The following is a 15,139-nucleotide window of genomic DNA, read 5'->3' on the forward strand; positions in this document are numbered from 1 at the left end:
CCTCTCAGAGGAAGGGGAGATCCAGGAATAGCACTAATGTTAATATTATGATTTAGGTAGGAAGTGCTCCCCCAATGCTCATGTGTAAAGCAATGCAAGAAAGTATACAGGTGAAATACTTGGGTTATGAGGGCCTTAACCTAATCAATGCCTAAATATGCTCATAGCCATTAACTGAGAGATAACTGTAGTAAGGTAGGGTGTGGCTGGAGGAGGTGAGCTACTGGGGGTATGCCTTTGGGGTGTATATTTTATCTATAATGAAGAGAGCGCTCTCTCTCTCTCTCTCTCTCTCTCTCTCTCTCTCTCTCTCTCTCTCTCTCTCTCTCTCTCTCATTTTCTCTACCACACCCTTCTACCATGATGTCCTGTGTCATCTCAGGCCCAAAGCCATAAAACCAGTTATCTATAGACAGAGACCACTGATTCTATGAGCCCCCTAATAAACTTTTCCTCCTCTAAAATTGTTCTTCTCAGATCTTTTTGTCACATTGGCAAAAAAGCTCACTAAAATAGTTATTAGACACAGTCTGGGTGTTAGCAACCAGAAACCAGGGATGTCATCTTCACCTGTCTCCCCGAGTTATGTCTTCTCATTCTTTATACCACAGAAAGAGCCTCGGCTTATTTTGAAACACAGGGGAACAAGATAATATACATTTGTGGTAGCGCTGCATATGTAATGTTGAATGTATACCTAAATTAGCAGCAAGCAGTTCCTCTGCTGCACAATCCGGGAGTGCATTCCTAATGTGTGTTGATAAGCCCACTGACAATGTGATTAAGTGTCTTCAGCCAAAAATGACCCAACAGCTGAATAGACTTATTTGCAAGTAAAGAAAGCTACAAACTGCTCTCTGAGTTAATTGGACGCCTTTAAATTACACTAGTGGATTTGATGTTGTTTTTTCTCCCAGTGCTAAAAAGTTGTAACACATAACTAGAATAATTCCCAAACAATAATGCTTAATAGAGAATCACTAAACCTTCAACTCCTAATTTTCTCATCTAAATTAAATTATTCTGTATTGTTTCTCTAATTATTCTAACTGTTGTCATTCTTTGAATTGATCTAATAGTTATTCTAATTTTTCTCCAGCCTTCTGATCAGGATAATTCCTTCCGAGTAGAAACAATTTCTCTTCCCAGTATGTCATTATTTTAAAATGCACTGGGTCTTGAGAAGTCAAGAACAGGAGGGTAGAGGAAGCAGGCAGTACACATCCTGCTAAAGCTTTGCAACTATGTTGTTGTTTTTCTTTTTCAAAATATAACTCCACGAAAAATAGTTTCAGAATTGTGGAAGAAGTCACAAACTACATTGATCATAATAGATATTAGTTATTATTCATTATTATTAATATTATTTTAACAACTGTGCTCTCAGTGGCCAGCATAACTGACACGGCAATGCATTTTTCCAGATCCATTGAGAGAATTTTCCCATAAATGCTCACACCAGCAATCCACATGACCAGGAGCTCACAAGACCCTGCACAGTGAGGTCTGTTCGTACCCATCAGCCAAGCCCTGAGCACCTACTGTGTGCTTAACATGGTGTCAGATGTGGGGTCTGCAGCTGCACAACATGCAAAGGTCAATTCATTAATTAAGTTGGCCAGCTTGTCCTGGGCACCTGAGCAAGGCCACACACTTTGATGGTTGCTGCAGATTCAGGGGCCCCAAATCAGCCTGCTGCCTGCCCTGTTGGAGGTGGACTATGCAGTGGACTCACAAAGGAGGCCAATGTCATGGGCATGTAAGAGGGCACTCGGGAATGTTAGTGGGGGAGGCTTTTGGAAAGTGTCTGAGGAGCCCCGTCCATAGAAGGATCTGGGTCAGTGGGGGAAGAGGACAGGCGGGACCCCTGCAGAGGCAGCAAGTGCCCCAAGGTGGGAAGAGCTGGGCATGAAGAGAAGGGTGAGGCAAGGAGATAAGGCAGCAGTCTGGAGCGTGGAGAGTGAGGGCAGGTGCCTGGGATAGACTTCAGTCCCAGCCCAGGGACAGGCTTAGCTGCTGCCTGTTGTGCAAGTCAGTGGCATTCTCTCTGGAAACAGCAGGAGGTGACTCCCTCCACTCAACAGCAGCTCCTTGCAGAACAGAAAACTGCAGGACTCACAAGCATTGTCTTACCTGCTCAGCCTGTGCAGGCTGCTGGAGCAGGTGACCTGGCACTTAGAGTCCTTTATGCACAACACAGTGTATTATTCACAGCCCTGAGAACTGGAGTCCAAGTTCAAAGCACCAGATTTCGGGTCTGGTGAAGTGCAATCCTCATAGTGCAGCCTTCTGTCCACCCATGGAAGATAGCGAACAAGTGCACTGGGCCTTCTCGAGAGCAAGCTCCTTGGGAGGGAACCAGCTCCTCAGGCCGATGGGAAGTGCCTAGCACCTCCTAAGAGAGCTCCTGTTTGTCTTGTTCTCCAAAGCCCCCACCTCTGAATCCCATCACACAGGAACTGGGTTTCAACATGCAGATGTGGGGAACGAGCACTCGGGCCCCAGCACAGGCTCACTTTGCAGAGCAGGACCTTCTACTGTAGGTCCCAGGATGAGGTTCCAAAGAAACCTTTCCAGCCCCAAGTTGCAATGAGCCAGGAGGAGACCTCAGCACTGAAATCTGTGACCAGGCCATTCCTCATGGCACACCTGCAGACGCTCTGTAATTGCACATTGGTGTTTTCTAAGGCTGCTCCGTGACCACATCCACACAGAGGGAAACCAGGAGCTTCTCAAGCCATCCACACGGTCCACCCTCCTCAAGACACTGCTTCAGCCTCAGTTTGCTCTCAACATGAGCACACTGGAATGGCTGCCCTGAGTCCCCTCCTTCCCCAGGGACATGAGGCTGGGAAGTCTGAACAGCACGCATTCTTGGAGCGGATGGACGAGCGCTTCCCAAGCACATACTCTGCACCAGGCACTCTGCTAAACATCCAGACAACAAGCATGAAGACATGGGCCCAGGGAAGCCTCTGTCACATGTCATTTCTGTGGCTGAATTCAACTCTCTGAAACTAGATGCCTAATTCAGAGAATAGAATTATTCAGCTCTGAGTGAGAGAGGTAGATCTAAGAGCACGTGCCTGCCTCTGCTGGGCTCTGGTGAGGGCTCTGCGGCAGATGACATAATAGCAAGAAACAACCAGGGAGATGCCACAGGACAAGACAGGAAGCAAAAGAGGGAGCCGAAAGGCCAAACTGGCTTCAAAACCTGCACTCCAGGGAGAACTCACTCTCTCTTGGGACTAGCACTAAGCCCTTCTGAAGTCTGCACCCCAAGACCTCACCACCTCCTGCTGGGCCCCAACTCTTAGAGGGTCCACCTCCTCCCACACCACCACACAGGACCCAGAATGATCACAAGGATCCTCAGACTGAGGAAAAGGGCTCAGTGAGCAAAGGAGGTGTGACGAGAAGAGGGGAGGGGAGAAAAAAGGAGCAGCCCCCAAATCAAAATACTCAGATTCTTATGAAAATGCAAACCATGAGCTAATCAGACCCTTAAGAAGCAAACAAACAAAAAACCCTCTAATTGTGAATTTTAATTACCTCGAAGGATAAGCTTCCTTTAGCTTATTCATTCCATAATAGTGGATGAGAAGAGTTAATAGTCTTCTAATTATAATATTTTCATTACAAAAAATTGCAGTTTGCATTTATTAGTCTGCCCAAGGATCTTCACAGAGTGATGCTTGAATTTCCATCACACAGGGAACAAAGGGCAAGCCAGGAGATGGAACCTGCCCGGCACCACCCAATCCTGCCTCTTCTACACCGAAGTAATTAAATTCATTTGTTTTTTGGAAGTTTTAATGAGCCTGTTTTCCAGAAATTGGGTTCTATGAAGCATCAGCAGACAGTGCATTTCATGAAATGAATTAGGCAAGAATTTTCTCTGAGTATCTCACCTCGCCACCCCACACTGGAGTCCCCCACAAAAGGGTAAAGTAGGAAGAACATTGGAGAATATAAAATGAGATGTAGTTGGCTGCATCTCTTGCTCTGGCACACACCCCCTGAGGCACACCCCACAACCTTGACAATCTCATACATCCCTGAAGCTCAAGCCTCCATCCATCTCTGACATTGAAACCTTAAGCACAAGTATGTGATCTCCAGAGGAATATGTGAGTTTTTCCTCTTCCTCCTCCTCTTCCTCCTCCTCCTTCTTCTTTTTTTTTTTTTTTACTAATGAAATCAGCCAATTAGAAAATCCTTAATTACAGAGAATGCAAAGCCACTTCAGCAGCCACGAATCATCTGTGGTGGATGCTGTGGGTTCAGGGTGACACCAGCCCCGACCCCAAGATACTTGCAAGCCCTCCTGAGGAGATTTGCTAAGAAGCCCAGAATCAGCTGGGGGCAGTGGCAGTGTCACAAGTGGTACCAGGGAGGTCTGAAATAGTCATGGCCATCAAATGTCCTATGCCATAGCCCATGCCAGGGAAGCCAGAGCTCCCGTCCCCAACCCAACAACTAAAGAGGGAGGTGGCCTGGCCCCACAGACACTCAACATGCTGAGCCGAAGCAGAGAAAAGCCCACAGACCCAGAGAGTCACCTGGGTCACAGCTGCCCGGGTCTCGTGGATGCCCTGCTCTGAGCAGAGCTGAGTCTGGCTATGAGGGAGTCCAGCTGGGTCCAGGCTGAGGTGGCCACCACTGCTTAGGGGACTTTTTAGAAGTGGGCATGAGCAGGGCCTGTCCAGGAAGCAGGAGGAAAGGATGAGGCCCCCACCTCCCTCCCTCCTGGCAGAGAGGAGCCAAGGCAGGTGGTGCCTCCAGAGCTTTCTGTTAAACCAGGAGCAAGAGCAGCCAGGCCTCTGCCGAGTGGCTGGATATTTCTCTTCTTAATTTTCCCACAAATGCAGTCATGGATTTCCAGAGACGATCAGTCCAGGCCAGTGGGATCATAAATAGAGAAAATGCAGCATGAATGAAAATTGATCTTATAAATCAGAAATATCAAAAGTTCTCAACATGAATGAGGATAAATCTATAAAGAGCTCCCAGTGCTCATCACATAAAAGGAAGGCACTTGCTTCTGAAATGCACACCGCGCATCCATTACCATCCATTCCTATTGTGCCAATAAAGGGATGTGTCGACTCACAGTGGATCCCTCTTCAGGCTCCAGGGAGGGTCCGCTAATGGAGGACCATGAATATTGGTCTTTAAAAATATCCTGCCACTAATGAAAACCCTTTGCCTCCCAAGTAGGATTTGAATAAAGCAGTGCGGGTCAGGAAAGGACTGGAGGGATCAAGTGGAAGCTTTATTTGGCTCAGGAGAAGTAGTTCAATTGATTTCCATGTCCTTCATATTTGGGGGACAAATGCCAACCCTGAAAACATGAAGCGGCTGGAAGTCTCAGATAGCCTGGACCAGTTAGATACAGAGACTTCCTTCTTCCGTTCCTCATCTCCATCCCTGAGCTTAGCTAGACATCTCATTAACAAGGGCCCCTGGGTCTTAAGCATGAAGCTTTGTGCACAGCTCCCCTGCAAAAGTCACATACATAATTGTATAGAGCTATTATGGATTAAATGTTTCCATCCCCATGAAATTCCTATGTTGAAGCCCTAACCCTTTATGTGACTGTAGTGAAAATAGAGCCTTTGAGGAGGTTATAAAGATTAAATGAGGCCATGAAGGTGGGGCCTAATCCCATAGGATTGGTGCCCTTATTTAAAGAAGAAGAGGCACCAAATATGTCTGTCTGTCTCTCTCTCTGAGCATATACTACAAGCAGGTTCTGTGAGGACACCAGGAAATGATGGCTGTCATCAAGGCAAGAGGAAAGTCTTGGAATGAAACAGACCTTCATGGCATCTTGAACTTGGACTCCCAACTCCAGAACTGTGGAAATCAATTCACATCTTTCAGGTTAGCCCTCTGCGGCATTTTATTATGGAGTCTGAGCAGGACTAATAAATCTGTCTCACCAGAATTTCATGGGTTGTAAATCTATCAACTTTTTTTTCCCAAGAAAAACACCAAACTACATTGATGATTACCACTCTTAGGAATCTGCACAGAGCTTACTGACAAAGACATCTCTATAAAACTGAAACCACATGATGGACACACCAACAGTGACACCAGATTCCATGGCATGCATGGAAAATGTTCAGCTGTCCCCAAAGCAGCCACCCTCTCCCTGGGTGATGGCCAGTCAGCTTTTGGGATCCTCAGGCCACCTCTTCAAGAAAGGTATTTCTCACCTCCTGGACAAAATCATGTATCTGTTTTGGAACTTTTAAAATTCCCTGTGTTTTCCTTTGAAGTATGTCACAAATGTACGACTAATTCTGTGCAAGATGCTCTCTTATTCAGTTTCACATCACAGGGGCAACTGTAAAGGACAGGATCTGCATCTTTTCCAGTCTGGTACCCAGAACTCAGCACAGTACCTGGTACAGAACAGATGCTTATGGAAACACACACACACACACACACACACACACACACACACACACACACACATATATATATATATATTTATGGTATATATATATATATATATTTATGGTATATATATATATATATATATATATATATATACACATAATAAAATACAAATGTGTATTCCAAAATAAACTTGATTGAAAGGTTAAAAAAACTAAAGGGTGGAATTCTCTAGTTCAGTCTTATTTTAGCTGGAGCAGTGCCACCTTTACCTTCTTGGTAGTGGCTTGCCTCTTGTCTGGGGAACCTGTCCCCTGCTGCCCCACTTTCAGTCCTCCATCTGCACCTTCAGGGATTATCAGGTCAGACAAACCATTTGCATATCCCCTTTTATTGGCCATGGTGATTGTTCACAGAGGGGCACATGACTCAGCCTGGGCCAATGAGACCCCAAGCTGAAACTTGGGCTGGACTTACTGGGACTGAGTTCTCTGCAAAGTTGCCCAGCTGCTAGGGAGAAATTCAAGGCTCTAGGGCCATCTGGTCACCCCAAGAAATAAATAAAGCCAGTGCAAAGCTGAGGACAGGGAAGCAGGTTCTCAATGGGGTTATTATAGCCCTTAGATCCGGCTAGGCCTCAGGTCACATATTCTATTGGACTTTTTTTCTTTTATTATTATGTGAGCTGGTTTATTTCCTCTATGGATTGAGCCCTTTGAGATGGAGCTCTGCAGCTTGACAAGTCAGAAGTAAAATACCAGTGAATCCAGGAAACATCAGCCAAGTATATGTTCAGCTAAACCCCTCATGACCAGACGGAGCAAAATGAATTTAGCTTTCAGTGGAAAAGAACTTCTCAGAAGAGGAGAAAGCTGGCTGGGCTTGGGGTGGTAAGATTCCTATGGATAGATGGCAGAGCAGGTGTACTGGATAACAGGACCACGTGGACAGAGGCTGTGGATGGAGGCCTGGGGAGGGGACAGGGAGTAGCCACCCTGGCTGGATGTGGAGACAGGGAGGACACAAGAAGAAAGGCCAGATGAGTATGACCAAGCTGAGAAGAAGTGCTCAGGGTGTAAGGATTAGGATGAGACCCCAGGAAAAACAGAGAAGAAAGCGCTGGGTCAAAGCACCTTCAGAAGAGGTGGGTTGAGGGCTACCTGCAGCCAGCTCGCAGCAGGCTTTGCAAACCAACAGCAGCAGATGAGGCCCCATTGCCTGGTGGGAAGGGGCTCTCCAGCTCACCACGACCCACTACAACCGACATCGTGACACGGCTACTTCTGGTCTCCTGTCATCAGTCTGGCCACAGTGAGTACATGGGTCTGACCCTGACTGAGGGGACATTCTTCCCACAATCAGATAGCAGGCTCCAAAACCATTTCTCTGAATTCCCAGGAGGGTCTGTGGTCACTCTTAAAAGGTCTCAGAGCCCCAGGCTTCAGCCATGGAAGGTGTGGCCAGCATCACTGGTTGAGGGTTCTGGTCTGTTGTTTTTTTTTTTTAATTTCCTCTTTTTAGATATACACGAAAGTAGAGTGTATTTTGGTGTATTAAACACACACGGAGATAACTTCCCATTCCAGGTGGTGGGCACAGGACCTCTCATTAACATGAGGCAGGGCTAAAATTGGGTCAGCTGGGAGGGCTGGGAAGCGTAGAACCTCGTCCATACTGGGGAAGACAGGCTGAGCTCTGGGCTCAAGTCTTCCTGGAAGGAAGGAGGCAGGAGATAGACATCACAGCCTCTCTGGCCCCCTGGCTGTTGGCTTCAGGGTCCTGCTGACCCGGATGCACCTTTAAAGTCTTCTGTGAACATTTTGATTTTGTCACTAAATGGAGCACAGCATCTCTGCTCCAGCTCCACCCACTTCACTCCCAAACAGGATTGCCCAGCTGCTGAGGGTCCCTGACATTTCCAATGTGTCTGACTGTCTAACCCAAGTCCAGGATGGAAGAGAACTTAGTCCTCTGGAGACCACTGGGGCCAGTGCCACTAGAACACATCACTGGCACTAGATATGACATCCACTAACAAGTGTGAGGTGCGAGAGAGGAACTAGGGAGATCCTCAGAGACCACTGACCACTCAGATGGTCTGCCTTCTGCCTCCCTGAACTGCTCTTAGCTACATGTTTTCTTAAAAGAAAAAGAAGCTTCTAGACCACAAGAATGTTTTATCTGTAGAGCATTTTAGCAACCAGGGTTTGGGTTTTTATTTTGATAAGCAGAGTTATGGGAAGAATTGAAGTAGCTGATGTTCCAAGGTGATCGAGCTCCATTTGAGACAGTTAGTCTGATGGTCCCTGGAGCCTCAACTCGGCTAATGCTGCCTGGGCCTCTCTGTGTCCTCTACCTTCAGCCCTCCTCAGCCTTTGCCAGGTGGTGTCCACTTGGGTGACCTGGTCAAGGAGGGTGTGGTCTGGCTTCTCACCTGTGCTTGCACAGATTTGGACTCTGACAAGGCTGATCAGGTGAGTAAATGTTTCAGAACATTAAAAAAAGTTACCTTGATTTTTAGTTAATTCCCTTCAGTGTAGTTCTGGTATCATCTGAAATATAGTTGGGTTAATTTGAACATTCAGTTAAGTTTTTTTTTATTCCTTCTCATATTTATTGATTTCTTGTTTTCTACTTCTAGAAGTCAATACTTATTCAAGAAATTACACAGAGGTGCCACTACTTCTCATATCCCATCTGTCCCAAATGTCCACACATTCCTTTCTCCAGTAGCTGACATCATTGCTATTCAAAGTATTTTCCTGTGCTTTGTTGAATACAACAGTCGCTAATATGGCATTATGTAAAAATGTGGATGTGTAACCGATGTGATTCTGCAATCTGTATTTGGGGTAAAAATGGGAGTTCATAACCCACTTGAATCTAATGTATGAAATATGATATGTCAAGAGCTTTGTAATGTTTGGAACAACCAATTAAAAAAAAGATAAGCAGAAACATTTTTTTAAATTTCTCTTCTTTCTTTCACAAGTGTAGACTTTTTATTTGGCAATATCTCCTGGAAACCTGATTGATAGCTTGTCTTTCTGCCCACTTACAGCAGCATCAGGGTCCATTGTGCAGTGGACAAGAGCTGACACAGCCATGCCCCCATGCCTGGACATCATGGCAGCAACCTCCAGGATGGCTCCGGGGGTCCCTGCCCTTCCCACGTCTTATCAGGATCAGTCTGTGTGACCAACAGCAGAAGGCAGAAGTGAGGAGAGTGTGGCATTTCCAAGATTAGTTAATGCAAACCACAGCTTTCATCTTAGGCCTCTCCTTTGCCCATTCTACACCTTGAATCTCCCGTTCTGGGAAAGCCAGTTCCCTGGTTCCAAGGACACTTAGCACTAACAGGAAACACAAATCATCTTTCTTCCATTTGTTTGAGTATCTAATGAACAGCAAAAACCTGAGGAACTGAGGCCTGCTAGTGACCATGTGAGTGGTTTGGACAAGGACCTCCATCCCTGGCCAATGAAGATAGCCAATTGAACTTGTCTGATGTTAAAAGGAATAAAGGGCACCATATGACCCAGTAATGACACTCTTGGCCATGTTTTCCAAGGAATGAAAAAACTATATGTACAAAAAAAAAACTGTAATGTGAAAACTCACAGCAACAGTTCAACAACAGGCCCCTGAGAGACCATGACCATATCCACCAGCACTGGTACTCCTGGATGTCTGTTCTGCAGGAAGGGTGAGATGGGAAAATATTTTTGCTTTAAGCTGCTATGGGTTGGTATAATTTAGTACCAAAACAAGATGATTATATTTCATTACATAAAATTCTATATTCATTTCACAATGGAGAGGAGTCACTTACTTCAATGGGCATTATAAAGGATGAAAGCACATGGAAATGTTTGAGATAAGCAATTGGATCTATTAGGATGTTTTGTTCTTTGAATAACAAGAGTTTTCAAAGCAATAAAGAAAGGTATTATCTTTCACAACAAAACGTCTAAAGATAACTCCTACACCTTCCTTGAATGAAGACACAGAGTGGAACCAGAGGAAGGAATTAATATTTGTTTGTACTTTATGCTATCTAATTTTGCAACAGTGACCTTATAATTTTACATATGTGTATATTTACATTTAAGATAATTGCACATTCACATGAAGTAGTCAGAAATAGAGAGAGCCCTTGCACCACTAGCCAACTTTCCTCTGGTGCCACCATTTTGCAGGACCACAGAACACCATTACAAGCAGGCACTGGACATTGGCACAATCCACTGACATTTCCTGATTTTTCCAGGTTTACACACCCGCAGTTCTATGCATTCTTTTCACTGATGTGGACTTGTGTAATCACCATTGGCATGAGGAGCAGTCTTTCCCAATCCCCTATTCTGCTTACACCTTAACCCCTAGCGTCCACAGATCATCTTCCCAAAGTATAATTTTGTTGTTTGAAGAATGTCATCACAATGTCATAGAGCAGGGAATTGGCTCTGAATACTCAGCATAATGCCCTGGAGAGTCATCCAGTTTGTGTGCACAAAGAGTTTGTTGTCATTGACTAGCATTTCATTATATAGAGAGCATTTGGGTTATTTCAAGTTTGGGACTTAAGTGAATAAAGTTGCTGTGAGTTTTCACATTACAGTTTTTTTTTTTTTTTTGTACATATAGTTTTTTCATTCCTTGGAAAACATGGCCAAGAGTGTCATTACTGGGTCATATGGTGCCCTGTATTCCTTTTAACATCAGACAAGTTCAACACAGTAAACCATTCCAAATAGAGGGCACAAGGAAGAGTGAGATGCCATTTCAATAACTGGGAGAATTTAATCCAGAAACAAATCCAAGACGTACGTTCACAAGGAGGGAATCGGCTAACTTCTTCTTTAAGAAAAAAGAGGTGAGAGTATTTATAGCAAATAAAAGACATCTCTCCAAACCAGCGAACACCACAAATGGAGGAATATTTCCCCACTGATGAAACGGCATCTTCAATACATTTCCACAGGGGAATGCACTTCACGAACCCCACTCCTCCCAATCTGGCTCAATTTTACAGCACTTGATTGTCTTCTATTTTATTGTCACTGAGGCACCAAAGAAAACAAATGGAATAAGGAAACCATTATCAACAGATAATAGATATTTCTCCTGCAGTTCCAGGACTGTGTTACCCCCCAGTGGCATCTGTTCACGCAGAAGATGCCACCGCATCACAGATACAGATGCTTCGAATGCAAATCCTTAATTATAACTAATCTCCATTTATATCTTAGATAAATCCACTTTCTGTGTGAAGAAAGAGCTACCACAGGAACACAGAGAGGGAAACTACTCCAAGGTGGATGTTGCCCGACCCCCTGCAGCCATGTCAGTTCTTCCCAGAAAAGGCCCTTGACTGCCATTGAAAAGTCAGAGACCAACATTTCCTCACAAGGGAGACCAATCAACTCCTGTCCTCATCCTCCTGAAGTCTTGGGCTAAGCTGGAATTCTCCAAGACAGAGCCCTTTCTAGAATGCTATGCTTTAGCAAATAAGCAGACAGCTGAGGGGACCCTTGTGTATGTGTTACTCACAAACCTGAAAATTACAAGTGGGCCCTTCTACCCATCACAGGGAACAATGACAGTCTTCTCCTAAGCGTCCTTCACTGCACACCTGGGTCTCTCATTATCTACAAATAACGGGAATACTAACTGAAGTCCATGTTCCAACTCAGGAATAATCATAACAGGAGCACCTCAGGTGGCCTCACTCAGAGCAGAGAGCTCCCTGAAAAGTTGTTCAGAGACTCCCTGTTCCCAGCCTGAAACTCTCAGCAAGGAAGGCCCTCTGAGGCTTGAGGTGCTCTTGGGCAGGTGAAAAGAATTGAACCTGTATTTGAACATCCAAATATGTCCTGGAATAAGGAGAACCTGGAGGACCACATCTGCCACTGGCCCACACCTGGAATTAGGCAAGAGTTCAGGGCCAACACCCAAGTTCACAGGGCAGGAAGGCCTGCAGGAACCACCTTCACCTCACCTGGCACCAACTGCGAGCTCGGGATATCCCCCAAACCACCCTCAGACTCAAAGCTTTGCTTAGAGAATTCAAACCTCGCTGACACTCTTCTGCTCATTGTGGCAGTTTATTAATAGAGAAGAATACATCTCAACCTCAGCCAAAGGGTTTATTAGCATAGAGGATCCCTGGTGTGGGTCCCTGCTCCTCTCCTGTGGAGTCAGGTCATGCACCCTCGACCTGTCGACATGTGCCAACGTGCACAGAACACGGCCAACCTGGAAGCTCCCCTGAGCCTCCCTGCTCAGAGATCTTGTTGAGGCTTTGTTATGCCATCATGATTGATTGGACAGTCTCCCTGTCTGCTGATACCAATGACCCCAATCTTACCTAATCGCATGATCGTTCTTTCTGCATGGCCAGTTCCCACCCTCAGTGGCCGTTTGGCTAGCAACAGCCCTAAATAGACACTGTTCTCCTAGATTGCCTCCCTGAAGCTGGGACCAAGGACAGGCCTCTCTCTGGGGAGGGTAACAGCTACAGAACTGTTTCTCCTCAACATATTGGGATAGGCCTGTGTCTAAGAATTGCCAACTGGAGAAGAAGGGTCCACCCAACTCCGGCCTGCTCTGTGTGGCTCTTTCAGCCCTGTGGAATCCTAAGTTGTGGATGTTACACAAACACATGCATTTCTACTTCTTCAAACTGCACTCTGTGTCCAAGACATATACATGGTCATCAGAGGGGACCCAGGGAAGGACCCTCCAGGGTCTTGGCTCAGATGGGGTGATACTCCTAGGCAGACACTTGTCCCTTACTCCAGGTGGAGTTTGAGAGCTGGCTCTCCTGAGGCTTGGGGCACTGACAAAGCAGCTGCTTCATTTGCTGTTTCTTTTGCAGCAGGTAAAATTAGATCTCAAAGGGGTTTCTGGGAAAATAAACAAAATACTGAATGAAGTTCTCTTTGAGGCTCTATTTCCATTCTACTAATATTGTGTCTTCAGTTAAAACAAGCAGTTTTGCCCCAGGTTGAGGCAGAAATTAAATAGAAAACCAACACCCTGTATTTGTATTCAAATATTTTTCAAATCTTTTAAGATGGGTTTGGGCTGAGGGAAGAGCAAACCATTTCAGATCTCATATGTAAATGCGAATCTTCTGCTTTTCTGTACATGGTTTAGTGCATTGATCTCAGGGTTCAATCATGTTTTTATAAATGATATAATTTTTAAGAGGCTAAATAGTATCATGCTATCTAAATATACCCTATTTATTTAATGTGTTCATTTGTTGATTAGCTAAAGCTGATTCCATAACTCAACTGTAAACTCACAGGAGTAGAATTGGTTGAGGGGGTGCCAGGGCTGGGCTTGTGGAGAATGGGGAGATGTTGGCAATGAATCCAAAGTATCACTTAGGAGGACAGAATGAAGAATATTTGAGGTTATAGGTTAGCCCTGATTAACGTAATTAAACTTGATTAACTGTCAGATCACTATGTAGCTATATCACGTCACAGTGTTCCCCAGGAATGTGTACACTGATAATTAGTCAATGTCCAATAAAATTTTAGGAAAACAATATTTACCAAGGCTGATTTGCATTTTATTTATTAACTAACATCCGTGGCAAGTCTACAGCCAAATCTTAAATCAGAGCTTCTGTTTTCTGACTAAATTCACACAACAGACCATCAAAAACCACCCCTGAAGACAGCAGTAGACTTCCAGTCCCAGGTAACCTACCTCCAAGAGAGGGCGAGTCCCTCCAAGTCATAGGGGGCTGCTTGCGCCCCAGCTCCATGTCAGGTGGCTCAGTGCATGTGGACCCAGCCCACCCTGGCATGGGGAGAGCCTGCCCACAGGTGCAACCCACCAAAGTGTTTTCACAAAAGCGACACTCACCTTAATGGCATTTGGAAAGGAGCTGTTGAAACCTAAGCCTGTGTTGGTTCGTTGTGTTTCCCGTCCTATATGTTTGCCGTGTGTTTATCACAGTGGTAGATTTCTAATGACTGTTTGCAACCATTTTTTCAACAAAAGGAACTTTGGTTCCCATATCAGGAATATAATTATCTGGGACAAAGGAGTGGAATTTCAAGCTGAGCTGCCTCACTCACTCCCTTCTCCCCGCCTCATGTTTGGTGCAGAGGTAGTCTGTAATAATATTGACTCTGTGGTACTTATGCTTCACTTACTCTGCCAGACACTCACTCTGCTTGAGCACTGGCTAGGTAGAATTCCCACCAAATCCCTATCACAAACCTGTGACCTGTGACCATGAGAGGTTTTAAAAACAGGGCCTTCACAGAGGCAAGTAAGTGAAATATCTTGAGATCTGGGATTACCCCGGTGGGCCCTAAGTCCAAAATGTGCCCCCATAATTATAGGAGAAGGCCCCAAGGAACAGCCAGGGCAAGGTGGAGGTGGGGGTTGGGGTGACTCAGACATTTGACAGCTATGAGAAGCCCAGGGAGAGAGCCCCCCTAGAGGTTGCAGAGGGAGCAGCACTTTTGCTTTCACAACTCACGCTTCTGGTCTCTGTGAGGGAATAAGTCTAGTTTGTTTCAAGGCACTGAGTGTCTGGTAGTTTGTGTGGACACTACTGCCTGCAGTCCAGTTGTGCTAGAGCATAGGACAGGCCACCGAGTGACTAAAGAGGACACTGGAGAAGAATGAGCAGCGTGAAATGCACTTATGGGGCGGGCCGTGGGACTGGGTGGCTCATGCTCTTCCTCAAGCTGCCTCTGGT

This window comes from Ictidomys tridecemlineatus, chromosome 2 (assembly GCF_052094955.1).
Source record: "Ictidomys tridecemlineatus isolate mIctTri1 chromosome 2, mIctTri1.hap1, whole genome shotgun sequence".
Lineage (NCBI taxonomy): Eukaryota > Metazoa > Chordata > Mammalia > Rodentia > Sciuridae > Ictidomys > Ictidomys tridecemlineatus.